A 22,219-nucleotide genomic window follows, 5' to 3' on the forward strand; every position below is an offset into this window, starting at 1 on the left:
TCTGTCAGCAACACATCCCTGGAGTTCGGTCCTGAATACTCTCACGTCGTCTTGAGACCCAGACTGGGCTATGTGCCCAAGGTTCCAACGACCCCGTTTAGGGATCAGGTGGTGAACCTGCAAGCACTGCCCAGGAGGAGGCAGACCCAGACTTGTCGCTACTGTCTTCGGTGCGTGTTTTATGCATCTAATTGGATCGCACACAGAGCTTTAGAGACTGTGAGCAGCTCTTTGTCTGCTTTGGAGGACAGCGGAAAGTGTGCGCTGTCTCCAAACAGAGGATCGCCCACTGTGTCATTAACACCATCGTTTTGGTACATCACGCCTAGGAAGTGCCACCCCACTTGGGGTTACAATCACACTCTACTTGGAGTGTGGCGGCCTCCTGGGCTCTGATTAATGGTGCCTCTTTAGCAGACATTTGCAGAGCAGCGGGCTGGGCAGCACCCAACACCTTTGCGAGGTTCTATAATCTCCGGGTTGAGCCGTTTTTATCCCGTGTGTTGTCAGGTACGAACAGGTAATTTTGTGGGACTACTGGCCGGGTGTACTGCTTGCATATAGTGCCTTCCCCCCAAGCTGCACGAATTCCATTCTTTTGGGTAGAAAAAAGAGAGGAGGCCACGGCTGGGGCAGCCTGACCACAATTTTTTGGGCAGTTGATTTGTCCCCAAGTTGCGGGGGACCATACGACACTCGTATGTGCATTGGGGAAGGTCCACGTAACAAAGTTCAGCTATTTGTGGCATTTTGATTATGGACCCCTAGTGTCACTACATTGACACAACATCGAGTGAGTGACAGATAGGGAACGTCTTGGTTACTTTCGTAACCTCCGTTTCCTGATTGAGGGAACGAGACCTTGTATCCCCCCTGCCACAACACTGATATACCCGCTGAAATAGCCGGGACCCCAGTGGTTGCATAGCAATGATATAGTACAGAAATGCTGTACATGGGATATTATATTGTGTGTACCCTTTATTTTTTTATTGTTTCGTAGCTGGTCGAGCTGCAAAGTCATGCATTGCATGTCCACACACATATTTCATAAACTTAATATCTGTGTGTGTGATTTATTAGACACAACGCTAAGAGAGATGGACTGATTACATTTCACAGCACACTGCCTCCACCTGTCCCATCTCCGTGGAAACACGGGGGTGGCAAATCAGTCGGCTGGGAGATCATGCTCTGTCTTTCCCCATCTCTCCACCCTCACTTTGTCTCCTCTCCTATTTGTTCTTTCCCATCATATTTACACATTAACTTCCTCTTATCCTCCTGGCCCATTCTCAACTCTCTCATCTCATTTCACCTCACCTCATCTCCTTTCCTCTTGTCTTGTATCATCTCATCTTGCCTCGTATTTTCGCCCATCCTCTCCTCTCCTCGATCGTCTTGTCTTGTTTATTTTCTCATTTATCATCTCATCTTCTCTTGTTGTGTCTCCCCACTTCTCTTCTCTCATCTTATTTAGTCTCTTCTTGTCTCATCTAATTTTGTTTCCCCTACATGTTCTTATCTTGTCCTACATGTTCTCTCCTCTCTCATCTCGTCTCTCCTTCACTCCTCTCCTCTCTTGTCTTGTCTCATTTTGTCTCATATTGTATCCTCTCATCTTGGCTCGACATTTTGTTTCATCTTGTCTTGTCTTTTCAATTCTTCTTTCATCTGGTCTTATTTTGTCTTGTCTAGTCTGTTCTCATCTTGTCTCATTATATCTAATTTTGTTTAATCTCATCTCCTCTTCCCTCATATTGTATTATCTCATTATTATCTCTTCTTATCTTGTCTGCTCTTGTCATGTCTCCCCTCCTCTCCACACTTGTGTTGTTTGTCTCGTCTGGTCTCCTCTGCTCTTGTTTTGTTCTCTTCTTCTCTTCTTCTCTTGTATTCTTGTATTATCTCATCTTGTCTAGTCTTTTCTCCTCTATTTTCCTCTCATCTTATTTTTCGCATCTGGTCTCCACTTGTCTCATTTTATTTTTCGTGTCATCTTCTTTCATCTGGTCTCGCCTTGTCTCCAATCCTCTCATCTCATATCAGCTCATTTTGTCTCCCTTTCTCTCCTCTCTTGTCTTGTTTTGTCTGGTCCCCTATCAGCTTATCTCATTTAGCTTTGTTTCACCTCCTCTCTTCTTATCTTGCATTGTCTCATCTTGTCTAGTCTCATCTTGTCTTGTCTTGTCTCACCTCTTCTCTTCTCTTTCTCATCTGGTCTCTTGTCTCATCTTATCTCTTTTTGTTTTGTCTTGTCTCATTTTTTTCTGGTCTTGCCTCGTCTTGTATCGTCTCATCTTGTCTCCTCTTATTTCTTCTCTTTTTGTCTCCCCACTCTCATCTTGTCTTGTATTTTTCTCGTCTGGTCTCTTCTCGACTTCTTACCTGTCGTCTTGTCTCATTATATCTTGTTTTGTCTCATCTCCTATTATCACATCCCCTCTCATCTAGTCTCATCTCCTCTTCTATCTCTCTCTCTCTCTCACACACTCATTCTCTCTTGATTTTGCCCTAATTCATTAAGAAGCTGTTTAAATTTTTATTTTTTGTCTCAGTTCTTTCATCCAATAACTTTACTTACATATGTGTATGTGTGTGTGTTCAGGTATTCCCTAAATGTCCCCACAAGTATAGTAAAACCTGACATTTTTGACATTGTGGGGACAATCAGTCAGTCCCCATGTGGAAAATTGTATAAAAAAAGCTTATAAATCATACTAAATTATGTTTTTTGAAAATGTAAAAATGCAAAACACTTCTGAGAGGGTTAGGTTTAGGGGTAGGGTTAGGGGATAGAATATAAAGTTTGTACAGTATAAAAATTTGTATGTCTATTGAGAGTCCTCATAAAATGTGAAAACCCTGTGTGTGTGTGTGTGTGTGTGTGTGTGTGTGTGTGTGTGTGTGTGTGTGTGTGTGTGTGTGTGTGTGTGTGTGTGTGTGTGTGTTTGTGGGCATTTTAATTTTTTTTAGGTTACAAACTGGTAATTACAAAGTTATTATGCTATAAATGTGCTTTATGAGGACATTTCTAGACATTTCTTAATAAACAGACTAATCAATGTTTTATTGAAATATAGTTTTTTGTGAGGGTAAGGTTTAGGTTTGTGGATATAATCTATAGTTCGTACAGTATAAAAATCATTCTGTCCATGGAAAGTCCTCATAATGATAGCTGCAACAACGTGTGTGTGTGTGTGTGTGTGTGTGTGTGTGTGTGTGTGCGCGCATGTGCGTGTGCCTTTGCTTTCCCCCTAGGAGCTTGACTTAATTGTTGGCTCTCAATCTCAGTCTGGGCAATCCATCAAAAGTGAGCTTGTGTCTAGAGCAGGAAGGCCATACTTATTAGTATGCAGTTGCTAAGTACATAAGTGTATAAAACTGAGCTTAGTTGAGGTGTGTGTGGCCTGAAAGCATGTAAATATTTTTGTCTTCCACTCTAATGTCTTCTGCTATCATTCTGGACTCCTGAAAATTCCCTGTGCTAATAATTTTCCCAGATAAGTTCCTTCACCAGCCACTGGGGGTTGCTGTGGGATCAGCTGTGCTCATCAGCAGGTGCAGTCCCAGTAATCCTCTAATACAGAATTGATGGGAGGAGTTGCCTACACATGCAGAACAACAGTCATCTCTCTTCTTCTTTGTCATGCTCACATACAAACACAAACCTGGTAGTGATCCCTGCCAGCTCCACCCTTCACAACCTTCTTTTAATCAATTACTTGCACTAATAAGCTACTCCTTGTTCCTAATGGTGAACATCTGGTGCCAGTAGTATAGGTTACCTTACCGCAGTTTTCAGATCTTACAGTCGATGTCAAACAGGCAATGACTTCCCATTTAGTTGATAAACAAAGCACATTAGCTTTGTGCACTACTGCATCATGCTTCAAGACAACCCTAAATCTGTTTCTGGTAGTCACGTTTAACCTCACGTGAAATACCCTGTTGTTTACATCCAATTGGGAAGTTTTGGGCAAAGAGATTAAAGTTTGTCAATACTGCTTAGCCTAAATTAACCATTGCTGAATATTTCCTATTTGCTACCAAGAATTTGTGACTGACACGGCTAACCTTAACACGATTGCAAAGAGGTTTCTACTGGTTGTGCTGACCCAGACACAGCCCTATCTGATACATACAGGGGCATTGTGAAAGGACCAGGTGAAGCAATGTGGTGACTGTGTTGAGCTGTTTCTACTCCTTTTTGCAGGCACTGCTGCAGATGACCCTCCTTAAATGATACAAACAGCAGTGCAGCTAACAAGGTGTAGGTGAAATAGCAAGCCTCTTTGAATAGATGGTTCCAGTCCCAAGCTTATGCCATGGTGAAAACAGACCTGCCACTCAATCCTAGGTTGCGTTACAGAGCTTGCTTCCACATGTAATAACCGTATAACTGCTTTTCCACCATCAAGCCGAACCAATTTGAGCATGGTGAGGAATGGTTTCAGTAGCATTTCCACTTGAGCACAGTTTGGCATTGCAACAGTTCTTGGCCTGGTTAGCTAACAATTTTCAATTTGCCAATGCCAAAGATAACTCATTTGTTTCTATGATGCTGGAAATGTTTGCTACAGTGAAGTTAATACAATTTAATAAAAAAAACTGCGTTTGGTGTATCTTCATGATTTTATGAAGATGGTTAAACTAGTATAGTACATTATTTTTTGACACACCTTTTTCATCAAACTCATATAATATATCCTTATATTTCTCATATAATTTTGTCAATTAATTAGTCCTTTTTAGCTAGTCTGGGAACTTTTACCTTTCTGTGTGTTTGTGTCTGGTGGCTTGGAAACATGTCTGGTGGCTTAGGAAATGATGGTAAACTTCTTGCCTTTTTGCTTTGCTTTCTTTTTGCAATATAGGATATTCCTGTGCTTTAGAAGAGTAATAACCAAGGGGAAAAGCAGTTCTAAAATCTCCAATGTGCACTCACTCCAGCGTTTACCTCTCACACAGTCGCCAACAAACCAATTTGTTACATATATTCAAGCACCACAGTGGAAAAACAAAACATAACTGTGCCAACATGCCAGGATCTGCACGATTCGGCAGTTTCCCAACAAAAACCGTTCAGCCTGATGGTGGAAAAGTGGTTTATGTTTCCAATCCTCTTTTGCCTGGCTTCAACAAGTTCATGGATTTTTGATGGAGGAGTTTAGGCAGGGCTAGTTCTTTTCATGTCTAGCATACAGTATATGGTGTCTTCCCATATTATTTCTGAAAGTGACATGCTGAGTTTCTTTAAGTAACATGTTGAGTCCAGGCTACAACAAGGTTTTTCTGTAACACCACCACTGATTAAACTACCTAAAGAAAGGCCCACAAAGCCTTTCTCAGTGCTCCGATATCTCCTGCCAGTCTGTTCTGTGATATTCTGGGTGCATTTTAGGCATGCTTTGAAGACAAAAAGAAGCTGGTGAAGTTTTTGAAAGATTGAAGAGTGCAATTTGGCAACCAAGGACAAGTCCTCAACCAGTTTAGAGCAGTCTAGTGTTATAGTAGTTCACAATTCACAATTTTGTCCTCGAGATGTACTCACAGACGACAACAATGAAAGTTACTGTGTTGCTGATTGGCACACATATACAGGAATGCAGTTTTTCTTTGGCATGATTCAGTGGAAGTGTGCATAACTCTCCCCTTCATTTCAGTGGAGTCATTGCAAAAGTGGCAGAGGATGTAGCTCTGATGCTGGAAGGTGAAATTCTCCTTTAAAAAGTGGATTTCTTTTTGTTGGAGCTGTTGCCTAGTTGTTAGCTCATGTGGTTTACAAAGATTGAGGTGTGGTGCTCATATGGGAGATGTAGGTTTGAATCCTGATTATGTCATGTCCTAATCTCGCCCACCCCTTATATCCACAATATACTGTTTATCCACTGTAAAGTAAATAAAATGGCAATAACCCATAATAAAAGGGTTATTAAAATGTTTAGCTTTAAAGCTAAAGCATGCCATTTCTGCACCGCTAACGTCACCAAATTGATTTACCAAAAATAATATGTTTTCAAACATATTATAGAAAATGTATCTTGTCTTCCATTGGTTATACAAACAGTTAGTCCTGCTCCAAGCTCACTCCATCGGTTGAGACTATGTATCTGTATCTGGGAGGATGGGCCAAATCAAACAAATAGATGAAGTTGTTGATGGCGCCACACAGATACATTTTCAGGTAAAATCAACCTACAAATGGCTTATTTACAGTTGACTCTGCATTTTAATCTGGGATACAGGAAATAATTTTGACATAAAATTATTATTCACATCAGCTTTAACATCTGTTAACAGTGTTTCCTTATTTGGTAGGCCTTTTAATGGTCGTAGAGTAGCAATTTGATCATTTTTGGCATTTACTGTAACAGGGCTTTGCCTTTGCACTTCAGTAACTGTCTGGTTTGGTTCAGCTACGAAGTCGGACATCAGAAGACTACAAAAGACAGCTCGGACTGCTGAGTGGATTATTGGCTGCCCCCTGCCCTCCATTCAAGATCTGTACACTTCCAGAGGGAGGAGAAGGCTTGGAAAAATCACTGTGGTCTCCACTCACCCATCCCACTACCTCTGAACTGTTACCTTCTGGCCATCTGAACCATAAGGCACAGGAACAGTTTTTCCCTCAGGCCTTCCACCTAGTTAAAACTGCCCCATTGAGCAATGATTATGTGCAATAATCTATTTATATTTATCCAACATATCCTACCTCTTCTGTAATACATTCCCTTGCATCTGTATATTGCAGATATGTATTTGTACATACATATTTATATGTTTTGTCTTATTGTGTATTTCTATATATACTTAATTTTTCTATTTGCTCTACTTGTTGTATTGTTTGATTACTGGAAGCTTCTGTCACCCAGACCAATTCCTTGTATGTGTAAGCATTCTTGGCAATAAAGCTCTATATACTGTGCTGTATTTTGGTTATTTGGATGTTACCAGACTTAGTCTCCATCTTAGTAGTTGGCTTTTAAATCATTTTGACAGTGTTACACTGGCTAAAGTAACTAGGTTATGTCATGAAACTTTCCCCTTTGTGTTCAAATGACTTTGTGAGGCATGAGTACATCTCCTGTAGTCATGATTTATAACAAATGTATCTACTGAATGAGTGCAGTACAGCTGGGCCCTAGACTCAACAGAAGAAAGAGCACAGGTGAATCTGTTACATAAGATAGGCCACCTACTGTTCCATTTGCACCATTACATCACCAGGTTTATACCTTCAGGCAGCAATAGGTACATGCACAGTTAAGCGTTTGCCGCACCGCATTGAGTAACAAATCATAAAGCAATTAATTACAGTTGCTGATATGATAATTAGTTGTATAATTATTGCATTTTACAGTGTTAAAAGGCTTTTAGAAATCACTTCTGCTCCTGACAGCTCAAAAAGGAGACTGACTGAAACAGCGATTGCAGTGCGTCGGTTGAGCTTCTGGCACATACACGCTGCCTGCAGTGGGCACCAAGACACACACACACACGCACACACACTCTCACACGTACACACTCAAATGCCCGCGCCCGCACACACACACACTGTCACATATTCCCTGTAGTCTTTTGTTTTTGTGCTTTTATGTTAAAGTTCTTGTTTATTTCTTGTTTCCAGTTTGGTTTTTGTAGTCTTTTGTAGTTTCATTTTATGATTGGTTTTCCCCTGATTGTCTCTCATTCCCTGAATGTTTCCCCAGGTGTTCCTTGTTTTCCCTTGTGTATTTAAGCCCTTGTTTTCCCCAGTTAAATTGTAAGTTATTGCATGTTGTGATATGCTCTGTGCTAGGTTCCCTGTGTTTTCTTTTATGCAGTGCTTACTTGTTTACTTTTATAAAGCTGCGTATAGATCCTCATTCCTCGCCTGCCTCGTCACAGAAGAACTAACCAAAGATGGATCTAGCAGCCATCAGAATTCTCCGCCTCGAGCAAGGGGACTGTCCAGTTGAGGATCACGTCCGTGAGTTTCTGGAGGTGGCGAATTTAGTGCACTACCCAAACTACTCTTTGGTGGTTTTCTTCAGGGTGGGTCTCAGTAGTGCACTAAAGCAGCTATTGCCTCCAGCGCATCCTCACTGGATGTTCGCTGAGTTCGTGGAGGAGGCTTTGCGAGTCAGCGTCTCTCCTCCCACAGTGGCCGTTCCCCAGCCTTCCATGCCTGCCACGACCAACGAGCCCACACCCATGCCTGCCACATCCAATGAGCCAACGTCCATGCCTGCCAAGGCCAATGAGCTAACGCCCACGCCTGCCATGGCCAACGAGCCAACGCCCACGCCTGCCACGGCCAATGAGCCCATGCCTGCCACGGCCAACGTCAACACCTGCCACGGCCAACGAGCCAACGCTCACGCCTGCCACGGCCAACAAGCTGGAAGTCTCATCCGTCCCAGAGCCAGCGTTGTCAGCCTCGTCGGTCCCAGAGCCAGCGTTGCCAGCCTCGTCCATCCGGAGGAGGAGGAGAAGAAGAAGAAGAAAAAAAAGTCTTCTGTTCCTCAGTCTCCGCCTTCCATGGCTCCGCCCCCTGAGCCTTCCACAGCTCCGCCTTCCACGGCTCTGCCTCCTGAGCCTTCCATGGCTCCGCCCCTGGAGTCCTCCATGACTCCGCCTTCCACGGCTCCACCCCCTGAACAATCCACAGCTCCACCTTCCACGGCCCTGCGTCCTGAGCCTTCCACGGCCCTGCCTCCTGAGCCTTCCATGGCTCCGACCCCGGAGTCCTCCAAAGCTATGCCTTCCACGGCTCCGCCCCTGGAGTCCTCCATGGCTCCGCCCCAGAGACTAATCCTATACCGGCTCCACCTCTCAGGCCCCCTGACCCGGTCCCTGTCCTGTGGCCGCTTCCCAGGCCTCCTGACCTGGTCCCTGTCCTGTGACCACCTCCCAGGCCTCCTGACCCAGACCCTGTCCTGTGGCCTCCTCCCTGGCCTCCTGACCCAGTCCCTGTCCTGTGGCCTCCTCCCTGGCCTCCTGATCCACTCCCTGTCCACCTCCCAGGCCTCCTGACCCTGGCGTTCTGCCTGATCTGCTCCCTGACCTTGCAATGTTCCTCTGCTCCCCTTGCCCCTTGTGCCCCCTAGGACTGCCTGTTTGCTACTTGTGCCCCTTCCGAGCCTCTTGTTTTCCACTTCACTGCATGGGCTATTTTATTTTTTTCATTTTTTGGGGGAGTATCTGGAATCTGCTCCTTAAAGGGGGCTCTGTCACATATTCCTGTCTTTTATGTTTGTGCTTTTATGTTGAATTTATTGTTTAATTCCTGTTTCCTGTTTGGTTTTTGTAGTTTCATTATATGTTTGGTTTCCCCCTGATTGTCTCTCATTCCCTGAAAGTTTCCCCAGGTGTTCATTGTTTTCCCTTGTGTATTTAAGCCCTTGTTTTCCCCAGTTAAATTGTTAGTTCTTGCATGTTTGTTATGCTCTGTGCTAGGTTCCCTGTGTTTTGTTTTATTCAGCGTTTTCTTGTTTTCTTTAATAAAGCTGGGTATAGATCCTCATTCCTCGCCTGCCTCGTCTCACACACACACACACACACACACACACACACACACACACACACACACACACACACACACACACACACACACACACAGATAAAACTTAATCACTCAGTTCTGCTCTGTCATCTCATCACTCCATCTTCTAGAACAGGGCAGCAAGTTTTTGTCATGGCGTGCCATTTTATTTATTTTCCTGTTCAATGACTGTGCTGATATTTCGAAGTATGAGTCCACTTGTGAAAATGTTTCTATTTTGCATTTTTCTAATTTAATCGTTTATTTTTCATTACAAATGATATTATCAGCATAACAATTTGAGTGAAAATGTTGTACAAAACCCAATGATTATGATATAATGATGATATTGCATGCAAGCAACAGTGAGTGAAGAGCAGTCTATTTTATTTATATGAAGTTATTCAAACCTGCATTCCAATCTATATCTTGATGTAATCCTTCCTCATGATCAGGCAGCTTGTTTTCATCAGCTGAATGGAAGGCTAAACACTATTAAAGTGTGACGAGACTCATGCTGTGCATGCAGCCATTTGTGCATCACAAGCTGATCAACTATTTAGCCCTTTTTGGTGAGTCACACCTGCAAAATTCAAAAACTTTATTTCCAGATTTATTTTCTATTTTTAAATAGACTTGTGATGCGTAAATGGCTTGCACAAGTCTGTTGGGTATACTGCAATTTCATCACATTTTTACTTTTGGTTTAGCCTCCCATTCAGCGCATGAAAACATGCTGCATGATCATGATGAAAAATTACATGTTGATGCAGGTAATGGATTAATAAAAATAGACTACTCCTCTCTCGCCATTTCAGGTGTGCCAGTGATTATCCCTCTCGTGCCAATGCTGGGACATGAGCCATAGGTTGCCGTCCCCTGTTCTAGAAAATTCTGTAAAGCAGGACAAACATTTTATGAATGGGCTCACACACTGGCTTAGAAAACAACAGAAACAGAGGGAGAGAGACTCTTACTCTGTATTTTTCATCTTATCACTCCATATTTCAGCACAATCAACACAGCAAGACACACGCTCGGCTACCAAATCATTCTGTTGTTTTCTGTCGGTCCCTCATTAATCCACCTCACATTGACACACCACTCATCATTTCCCCCTTCCTGCAGTCTCTCACTCATCTTTCTGTTGTAACAATTTACCCCTAAATATGGTTTGCTTTTGTGAAATAATTAATGCTTCTCAACAACTTCTCTGGTGATGTAATGTGGAATAATGAAGGCCTCTTTTAAACTTCTTTTGTTGGGGTAGCTGCAGTTGCTCCCTGTTCTAAAGATGTTCTAAGAAATGTGTTTCTTGTCTCTACTCTCACGTTTCACACAGAGCTCAAACATGTATGTCACCCGCATATAGGGTAAAGAACTATTTCATTGGTGAGGGTCCAGTGGAATGTGGTTTTTCTGGACCATATAACAGAATGCTGAACAAATAAACTTGGAAGAAGGATTTGACACCATTGGGTGTCTGTGTCATTTCTTTCTTCCCTCAGCTGAGCTGTATCGAGACGGGGATTGCAGATCAACAAAATAAATGAAATACATTGGATGACAAAATTATCTAACAGCTTTTAAACTATTTTACTAATTAATTAAATGGTGCATGAATCCCCTACAAACATACATGGTTTAATAACAATTAAAAAAATGTAATTGTTTACTGCTCTGTCATTAAATTTGTGTTTACATTTGCTTGGATTGATGCAGTCACACATACCACAAAATGTTTAAGTTTAAGCAAAGCATGCTGGGAGTATCATCATTGGCCTCAAATTAATTTAAATATCACAATTCCTGTTTGATTTGAATTTATTAATAGGGAACATCAGTTTCCCATTAATCACAGCAGTGGCTTTTTAGTTCCATTTACCTATATGTTTGACAGACAACTTTCATTCAAAGCTGCCCATAGTTTAAGTTTGTATTTATTTCTTATTAAAGTTTACTCCTATATTTTCATACCTCCAAGTAGGCATGTCAAAAGTGCCGGTACTTTAGTACCAAGTCGACACTAAAGTAAATTGATGTCACAATACCAGTGTTTATGCAGTACCGGTAGAAAAGAGCACCAACTCAATTCAATACCCGTGTGCTGTCTTACTGACCCAAGACTGATTTCAAATTCTCACACATGAATTTGACATATTTGGGAAATAAATAATGCAACATTATTCTAATTAATATTCTAAATTATATAGGTCCTAGTGTTGACTATTACATTTCAAAAGGATGTGATTAAATAAAATAAAATAAATGTTTCATGGGTCCTGTAGGAAATCAGCAACTTTGTGGCAGGGTATATTTACAACTGCCAGCATTCATCACCAGTAATATGTAGGAATTTATATGTAAATTAGTTTAGGAATCTTGGCCACATTCAGCCACCATTATATGAAGGATAAATGACAAATGATCAGATTAGGAAACTTTATCATCAAAAATTTTCCACCATTAAATATGCAATACAACAGGCTCATTGTATCTGATCACAAGTTATATGTAAGGGATTTTAGCTTAAGAAGGGAATTTGATTAATTAGGGGAACATTGAAAGAATTAAAGTGCACATCTGATCACTTGGCTATCAGAGTTGATATGATGCATCTGTTAAGTCTTTAGAGTAATACTATTCTCATGGCCATCGAAAATAATATCACATATGTTGAAATATTGTTCGAGCACAGAACACAGATCTTTTAAGAATCAATTGAAGCGATTATTTATCAAAATATACCACAATCAATTTCTCTTTAAATACAAACTAAATACACTTTATTTCTAATGTACATCATAAAAACGAAACTAACGCACATAGACAAACATAAAACAGGTTGGTGAGTGAGCTGTAACAGAAGGTGAATGAAATGGTCTGTAACAGAGAAAATTTAACTTTATGGTGTCAGTAGACCATGCCTTGGACCTAGGGTGTCAAACTCTGTTCCTGGAGGGCCACAGCTCTGCAAAGTTTGGTTTCAGTCCTGCTCCAAAATGCCTCCTTGAAATCTTCAAACACTTCTGAAGACCTTGATTAGCTGCTACAGGTGTGTTTATTTAGGGTTGGAGCTAAACTCTGCTGGACTGTGGCCCTCCAGGAATCGAGTTGGACACCCCTGTCCTGGACCATCGATATTTAATTTAGTATACCTTGATTTATTACGTTGGCTCTTTGGCTGGGTCAGTAGAATGTTCTGGTTGTTCTGTTGATATTTTGGACTTCTGTTAAGATTGTGGACTCTGGGTAGTTCGGTGCTGGAATGATCAGCCAGGGCTTTGAAGAGAGGCCTCCCGCAAGGGAGACTTGTGACTCCCCGACACGTGTGTAAGTTGTAGCGTAGATACAACTACAAGAAATTTTTTTTGGAACTTTGCATTCCAAGCTTTCTTGAACTCTACATTGTGAAGAACCTGGGGAAAGGGGTGCCAAAGTGAAGCCAGCTGAAGAAGGGCTAAGAGCCAAGAGGGAGTAGAAGAGAGGAAGAGGTGGAAGAGAAGAGGGATGTTCATCCTAGGCATGGAGGATTTGTTGCCACACCCCAAAGGTGCCTTGAGCCAATAAGAAGTGTCTTCTCAGAAACCATGTGATCATCTCTCTGTCCCTCCTTCTGAAGGTGTTTAATAAGTCTTTGTTCTTAAGGTTTCTGTTTCCCACTCAAAATTGGGCAATATTGGGCAACTTTTATATAATGAAATAACTAAGAAATATTAGAAAATACCCTTCATTAGCTTTTAACACATGCAAAATAAAACTAAACATGACATACTTTCATGAATAATTAACATACAAGTTACAAAACATGAAAATACCTGATTAAAAATAATAATGGTTAATTAATTGGTTTTACAACATGGATAATACTTTACACATTATGCGAACCATAATTGTCAGGGTAATTATCAGGGTGAACCTTGAACGAGAAACATAATTGTCAGGATTATTATCAGGTTAAACCTTGAATGAGAGTTCTAGGCATTTTGGCAGATTATGTGCATGATAAAATTACAGTAAAGTAAGTTTTTCCATTGTGTCAAAGATCCTTGTAAACACTTGAAAAGTTTTTTATTTTTTTTATTTGAAGTTGTGCAGAGCATTAGTTTTGTGTCCTAAAAAGATACTACAAAGTGATCATTTAAAAAGCCTGCTTACTTCAAGTCTTCAAACTCTTTTGTTTTGGATGAGTTTTTAGCATATGATGGTCAGGTGTTCCAGGGGAAATGGCTCATGCTCCCTTATTAGTCTAATTTATGTGTAGCAAATTGTTTATATCAAAGGACAAAAGAGTGTCTTAGATTTAAATGGCAACCATGGGGGTTTCTTCAGAAGAGTCTCTTGCAGATGGTTGAGATACCATGTCATTTGATGACCATTAAATGTGGGGGTTGTTCCTGATTTATAATGAGGAGGGGTATAAAGGAAGGTTATATGCTATCCTGAAACATTTACTTTGTTGAGAATAAACAGATGTGCATTCTCACACAAGTTTCATTCAGAGAAACCAGTACTAGATATAATGGTAAAGATGTGTGTGTACTTTCAAAAATGATGTCAGACACTGTAATATGCTCTGTCCCCCTCCCTGCTCATCATGGTTACAAGGTTTATAGTAGAATAGTGTCAATGAATAGCTGGATGTCTGAGTGGTGTCCAGAGACTAGCATATGATTTACAGACAATTGGAAGAGTTTTTGTGGTAGACCTGACCTCCCAAAGAGAGACAGACTCTATCCCTCCAGGGAAGGTGACACTCTCCTCTCTAGTAATTTAGCTCATAGTCTTAATAGTGATTGTATTTGAATAACTGGGGCCTAGGTCAGGAAGAAGACAAACTGGCTAATCTGAATGTCTGCTAGCTGCCTTGAGACATAATACAGATCACATAAACACACTGAGACTGTATCACCTAGATATCATATAGAGAATATGTCTGTTACCCAAACTACCAAACACAAATCTTTTACTAAATAGTTTAGAAAAAAAATCAATTTTATTATTACAGTAAAACTTGGAAAAAAAAAAATAATATAAGCATCATATAAAGGTAGGGCTACTAAACATTAGATCTCTTTCAAGCAAAGCACTAACAGTAATGAGAAATACAGGTGAATCTCGAAAAATTAGAATATAGTTCAAAAGTTCATTAATTTCAGTAATTCAACTTAAAAGGTGAAACTAATATATTATATAGACTCATTACAAGCAAAGTAAGATATTTCAAGCCTTTATTTGATATAATTTTGATGATTATGGCTTACAGCTTATGAAAACCCCAAATTCAGAATCTCAGAAAATTAGAATATTACATGAAATCAATTAAAAAAAAGGATTTTAAATACAGAAATGTCGGCCCTCTGAAAAGTATAATCGTGCATATGTACTCAGTACTTGGTTTGGGCCCCTTTTGCATTAATTAATGCCTCAATGCGGCGTGGCATGGATGCTATCAGCCTGTGGCACTGCTGAGGTGTTATGAAAGACCAAGATGCTTCAATAGCGGCCTTCAGCTCTTCTGCATTGTTTGGTCTCATGTCTCTCATCTTTCTCTTGGCAATGCCCCATAGATTCTCTATGGGGTTCAGGTCAGGCGAGTTTGCTGGCCAATCAAGCACAGTAATACCATGGTCATTGAACCAGGTTTTGGTACTTTTGGCAGTGTGGGCAGGTGCCAAGTCCTGCTGGAAAATGAAGTCAGCATCTCCATAAAGCTTGTCTGCTGAAAGAAGCATGAAGTGCTCTAAAATGTCCCGGTAGACGGCTGCATTGACTCTGGACTTAATAAAGCACAGTGGACCAACACCAGCCGATGACATGGCTCCCCAAACCAACACAGACTGTGGAAACTTCACACTGGACTTCAAGCATCTTGGATTGTGTGCCTCTCCATTCTTCCTCCAGACTCTGGGACCTTGGTTTCCAAATGAGATGCAAAATTTGCTCTCATCAGAAAAAAAGGACTTTGGACCACTGAGCAACAGACCAGTTCTTTTTTTCTTTAGCCCAGGTAAGACGTTTGACATTTGAAGCCCATGTCCAGGACCCGTCTGTGTGTGGTGGCTCTTGATGCAGTAACTCCAGCCTCAGTCCACTCCTTGTGAAGCTCCCCCACACATTTGAATGGCCTTTTCCTGACAATCCTCTCCAGGCTACGGTCATCCCTGCTGCTTGTGCACCTTTTTCTTCCACACTTTTCCCTTCCACTTAACTTTCTATTAATGTGCTTTGATACAGCACTTTGAGAACATCCAACTTCTTTTGCAATTACCTTTTGAGGCTTTCCCTCCTTGTGGAGGGTGTCAATGATGGTTTTCTGCACAACTGTCAGGTCAGCAGTCTTCCCCATGATTGTGAATTCAACTGAACCAGACTGAGAGACCATTTAAAGGCTCAGGAACCCTTTGCAGGTGTTTTGGACTAATTAGCTGATTAGAGTGTGACACTTTGAGCCTACAATACTGAACCTTTTCAAAATATTCTAATTTTCTGAGATTCTGAATTTAGGGTTTTCATAAGCTGTAAGCCATAATCATCAAAATTATATCAAATAAAGGCTTGAAATATCTTACTTTGCTTGTAATGAATCTATATAATATATTAGTTTCACCTTTTAAGTTGAATTACTGAAATTAATGAACTTTTGCACGATATTCTAATTTTTCGAGTTTCACCTGTATTATTGACTCCTCGCTATCCTTAGGACATGTACCAAGAAACTTTAAAATGGCAGTTATCAAACCACTTAAGAAGCCATAGCTTGATCCTGAAGATTTGGCTAATTATAAACTGATTTCAAATCACTCATTTATGTCAAAAATATTAGAAAATGCAGTGTCCTCCCAGGTATGTTCATTTCTACAAAGCTATAGTATGTATATATGAACATTTTCAGTCAGCCCAACCACAGTACAGAGATTGCACTTATCAGAGTTACAAATTACTTATCATCTGATTGCGACTGCATTTCACTTGAGTTCTTTTAGATCTTAGTGCTGCCTTCAACACCATAGATCGCGACATTCTCTTGAATAGGCTTGAGAATTATGTTGGCATTTGTAGACTTACATTAGCTTGGTTTATGTCCTATTTAGCAGACTGCTACCACTTTATCTATGTAAACAAGGAATTCTCAAATCAAACAAAAGTTAAGTATTGAGTGTTAGCATATTAGCCCAATTACATTGGCTACCTGTTCAATTTTGTATTCATTTTACAATTTTGTTAACGTACAAAGCTTAGAATGGTCTTGCTCTGCAGTACTTAAGTGACCTTCTATCACGCTATATTCCTTCACATTATGATCACAAAATTCTGGCCTGTTAATAGTTCCTAGAATATCAAAATCCACTCAAGGAGATCCTTTTCCTATTTGGCTACTAAACTTTAGAATAGCCTCCCTAACACTGTTAGGGAAGAAGACACATTCATTGAGTTTAATTCTAAACTAAAGACTCAGCTATTTAGCCAGGCATACTCCTAATTTATCCATCAACACAATTAGGCTGCTTTAGTTAGGTCTGCCAGAACTGGAAATCTTTATCATGATCTACAATTGGCATCTATTCTAATATTATTCTATTTGTATCCCTGTCTCAACCACAGGATTCATATCACAAGGTCACCAGAACCGGCCAGATCCAGCTCCATACCTGCATGGTGTCGGACTCTACTGCTACACGTTTCTGAGTGATGACGACTAATTGCAGCCGGTGCCAGCCAGACATCACTTCAGTCTATTATAATGGACTTCCATTCCCTCATTTAGCTCCTTGTGTATGTATACCCTCTAGTTTTGTTCAATAGATTTTCAGTCCTTGAAGTATTACATAGCATTATGTTTGCATGTTGAGCTTTTATTATTTGTTTCACTCCAGATTTTGTTTCCACTCCAGCGTTTGTTCTAATCCAGTGATTTTCATTAAAGGATTTAAAGTATTTAATCCTGCGTCTCCTCTCTTCCTCTTCCACTCCAAGAACCCAACATTACAATTACAGTTTAATTTTCTTTTAATGCATGTTTTCTGTAAAGCTGCTTTGAAATAATGTGTGTTGTGCAAAGTGCTATACAAATAAAAATGACTTGACTTGATTTTAAGGGTACCGTCTTTAATTTATGACGTTGAGGAATTTTGGGGTAGACTCTGTATAATTTATCTTACTCTTCTTCTTTTTCTGAGCTCCTGGGATCTTACATATCCACCCTTCGACTGCTGAAGGGTGAAGTGGAGACAGTCATCTATGATCACTGGAAAAAAGGCAGAAGAAGACAACAAACACAAATAAACAAAACGACAACACCTCCATAAAAGCAAAAGCACAGGGGCAGAATCATTAATTATTCAGTTAGTGTTCTAGCATTCAGATGAATCTTGGGATGTTTTGGTGCTATTTAGACTCTTCTATGATTGTTCATGTTTTAGAGTCATCTTTAATTATCCTTAGTGGTTCGGAAACCAGTAAAATATAATTTAGATTTGATTGGGGTAAATCGTTGTGAATACAAGTGATCATTTGTGAAATGTAATTGTTTAGAGTCAGTCCAGTTAGCTGAATTCTTTCCGCCTGGTTTCTGTCGCAATTCAGGATTATGAAGGTTTGCATTCTTATGGAAATTGATTCACATGGTTAAATTGTATAGAGTAACGCAGTGAATACCTTCAATTTAGTTGGGACTGTTTTTTGGTCCATACTCTCATGGCATATCACTTATAAATGTCTTATTCGCACAAGGCTTTCTGAATGCTCTATGAATACATGGTGGCCGAAAACGAAAAAGCATAAGGAGTCAATCCTGATATAGTGCCAATAACTTTCTTGCTTGCTAATTAGATTAGCTTTAGACTTTTGCCTATTGAAGAGGAATCTGAGTGTTTCCAATCATAATGTGTGGTAAGTTAACATAAGCAGTGTTTAGTGTGTACTTGTATGAACATAGTGTGGGGTAGCTAGGGTTTTCGGGTAGTGTTGGGTACTTTATGAGGAAAACAGTTTGATATTTTCCTAAAGAGGTTGGATGTGTTAGTGTTGTATTGTAAGAACAGTTTGGACTATGTCAGACAGTTTTAGCTGTGTGTAAGTTTGTTTTGAACTGTGTCAGACTGTTTAAGCTCCCCCTTTTCTGTTCTTTCAGAGCTCTTGTCTGTCAACTTGGTTTCGGTGGACCCATTTGAAGTGTCACTCTAAGTGACAGTGCTGATTAAGGCATAGTTCATGGAAGTCTTTCACACAGTCCTTGATGTCTGTATATGACTCATCGTGAGCTTTTGTATAACTTTTTCTCTCATGTTGTGAGTTAGAATATGGTTGAGTTTTCGGTCCATAAGCCATAAGTCACTGTTGTGCCTGTCACCAGTGTTGCTGTCATTGTTCGACACAGGATGTCTATGAATTGTCTTTATTGTCTGCCTTGTGTGGATTCTGTTTGAAGTATGTTGTGAGTAGCATCAACAGTTCTGGTGAGTCTTCTGCAGGTGGCTTATCTTGTTCTTGTGTGGACTCAGTTCTGTGTCTTTCTGCACAGTGTTGAAATGGCTTTTGTCACTGGTTGCCTTTAAATGTCCATCTGGGTTCCCATGTTGTCCTTTCTTTTGGATTGCTTGAGGGATGTGGTTTGATCCACGGTTTCCCTCAGAGGTTGGACATAAGTATAAACAATAACTTCACAAAAGAAAATTGCAACAATGTGCAAAAAATGGCTAAACCAACAAATGGCCCATATCCACAACACTGTTTCATCAACCTCTTCTCAAAATAGAAAAAAGAAAAGACAACCTGAGCTCTATCAGTACCCTTTTTATAGGGTCTAGCTCCTCCCTTAGAATGAACCAATGTGGGGAAAAAAATAAACAATTACATGTTTAAACATGGTGTCCATGAACAACCTATTCTGTCCCTTACCACCTAAGTGTCACCAATGCCCCTGAGGTCAGAGGAGCACATCAGATCTGGATGACATTGGAAGCCAAATCTCACAGTCCTCTGCAGGTCATGTTGTACCCACTCCATGGTGTGAATTTCAAAAATATTGGAGAAACTTGAAAATTCAGCTCAAAACATCTCAAAGGGGTGGTAGTTTTTGTGGTCAAAATATTTGACTTTCTCTTAGCTTCTTCATATTTGCACCACAAATAGAGGATTCTGTGAAAAGCATATAAATACAAGTTTCAAGCCTCCTATGTTATCCAGAAGCTGAGATTTGGACATACCATGTACAACCTATCCTATTAAAAATACAGTCTGATAATGGACAGAGGAATTTAGAAGTATTGATGTATGAACATGCAGCAGGATGAACTGCAGAGCCAATTACATAGGTTTTTTGTTAGATTAAATGATTATGGAACTTAAAAAAAACATCTGTCCACAGATAGCCTATGTGGAGCCTGTAAAATAAGATGCAGGTGGGATGCTGTGTTGGACAGAGTTTTTTAGCTATAGTCTTCCAAGTACAACTTATTTGATGGGCCTCAGATATGTGGTCTCTGGACAATCCATTTTCAAGACATATTTATTATTTAAATAAATTTAAATTGAAATAAAATCATTTATATAACACTCTGGACACAACATAGAATATTTTTCAATAACTTTAATGTCAAAAACACCTACAGCTTGCATAAAAACATCTGTCCACAGACAGCCTACACGGAGTGTCAAATAAATTGCAGGTGGGCACTTCCTGTATGACTAAGCAATAACACAGGAAGTGCCCACCTATAACTTATACAATGGGCCCCAGTTAGGTATTACGTGGACAATGCATTAACAAAAGAAACTTAATTAATGTATTAATATTTATTGACAAAACAACATGTACAATGCTCACAACGCACTTAAAAAAAATCACCCAAAATATTCATGAAAAATTATTTTCACATGTTGTTCACAGTCCATCCAATTAACCACCTAACAAGGTCCTACAGACTTCAAACTTTGCACACATTATAAAATATTACTTTTTCTTAGCATTTTATTCTAGAATCTCCCCCACATTCCTCTTGCTTACATAACCAGACAGAGACTGTTTCAGACAGAGTTAGGGTTATATTATTGAGCATAATAAAATATATATCGTGGCAGGATTGAGGGGCCCCTAAAATACCACTGTACTGAATTTCAAGTGCCTGTGACATTTTCACATGCTGACATGTCGAGTGCCTCTTATCGACACACTAAGAGGACTAAGGCCTAGGTAAAAAAAAAACTTTTTTCATTATTTTCAATAGATTTCTCTGCATGTCATAGAAGTCTATGAGACAGACTGCCTGAAACTCTAAATGCAGCAGTACATTAATCAGATCATTTATAGTTATCAGGAAGAGTTTTGGGATTACGCCACATCAAAGGCGCTCAGGGCTTCCCATTGAACACATTTATATAACCCACAAGTCTTGAAAATTTTAATTTTGCATGAAAAATTACTTTCCATGGACCACCTATTTGGTGGGCTTGAAATAGATTGCACATGGGCACTTCCTTTATGACCAGAAGACCTGGGGGCTTCAAATGCTTTATTTTAGGGCCCTTACAAACAACATATTAAAAAGCTGTGTCCCTCAGAGTTTGGGAAGTATTTAAATAAAACAAGATAAATGTTATAGAAAAAAATATGTCACTTTTCATTCACAAGTCAGCCAATTAAGCACTTAATTAATTAATTCAGATTTCAAACTTTGCACACTGTCTAAAGGGCCCATGAGAAGTTATAGATTTCAAATTAGAGTCATTTGGAGCTTTCTGAGGGGTGTCCATGAAATGTCTATAGAAATGAAAAGAATAAGTTTCATGTGTATCTTGTTCCTGTCTCTCACCCTGAGGTCCGACAGACTCCAGACTTCACATGCTGGTTGTCTGGACACACCCAAATGTCATATCTACAGGACAGATCTCTAGAACAAAGATACAATTTTCTTAGCATTTTATTCTAGAATCTCCCCAACATCCCTCTTGCTCACATAGTCAGACAGAGCCAGTACCACCATACTGAATTTCAAGGCCCTGTGACCTTTTGACATCTTTATTATTGACATCCAACTTGCCATCTATTTTGGCCCATTCAGTAAATTGCAGGTGGGCACTTCCGGTATGAGTAAACAAAAACACAGGAAGTGCCCATAACTAAATTTATTCATATTTATTGACAAATCACACATATAATGCTCAGGACACACCATTTAGATATTGGTTGCATGAGGGTAGACTAGGAAGAACACAAAATTTGGTTAATGATATGACAAATATTCCCCTCAGTATAGACGCGCTGGCACACAGCTGGCTGCCTGGACTACGCAAGTCCCCCCAGTGAGCCTGCTTGCACAGACCCTGTGCAAGGTCAGGGAGGATGAGGAGCAGGTCATCCTAGTGGCTCCATTCTGGCCCACCCAGACTTAGTTCTCGGACCTCAAGCTCCTCACGTCAGCCCCTCCCTGGCAAATTCCCATGAGGAAATACCTTCTTTCTCAGGGACGGGGCACCATCTGGCACCTGCGACCAGACCTCTGGAACCTCTATGTCTGGCCCCTGGATGGGACGTAGAAGAATTCAGTGGCCTACCGCCTGCCATGATGGACACCATCACTCAAGCTAGGGCCCCCTCTACGAGGTGCCTGTTTGCCTTGAAGTGGCGTCTGTCAATAAGTGGTGTTCTTCCCAACAAGAAGACCCCCAAAGTTGTGCAGTCGGCTCAGTGCT

The sequence above is a fragment of the Xyrauchen texanus genome, chromosome 5 (genome assembly GCF_025860055.1).
Source record: "Xyrauchen texanus isolate HMW12.3.18 chromosome 5, RBS_HiC_50CHRs, whole genome shotgun sequence".
Classification (NCBI taxonomy): domain Eukaryota; kingdom Metazoa; phylum Chordata; class Actinopteri; order Cypriniformes; family Catostomidae; genus Xyrauchen; species Xyrauchen texanus.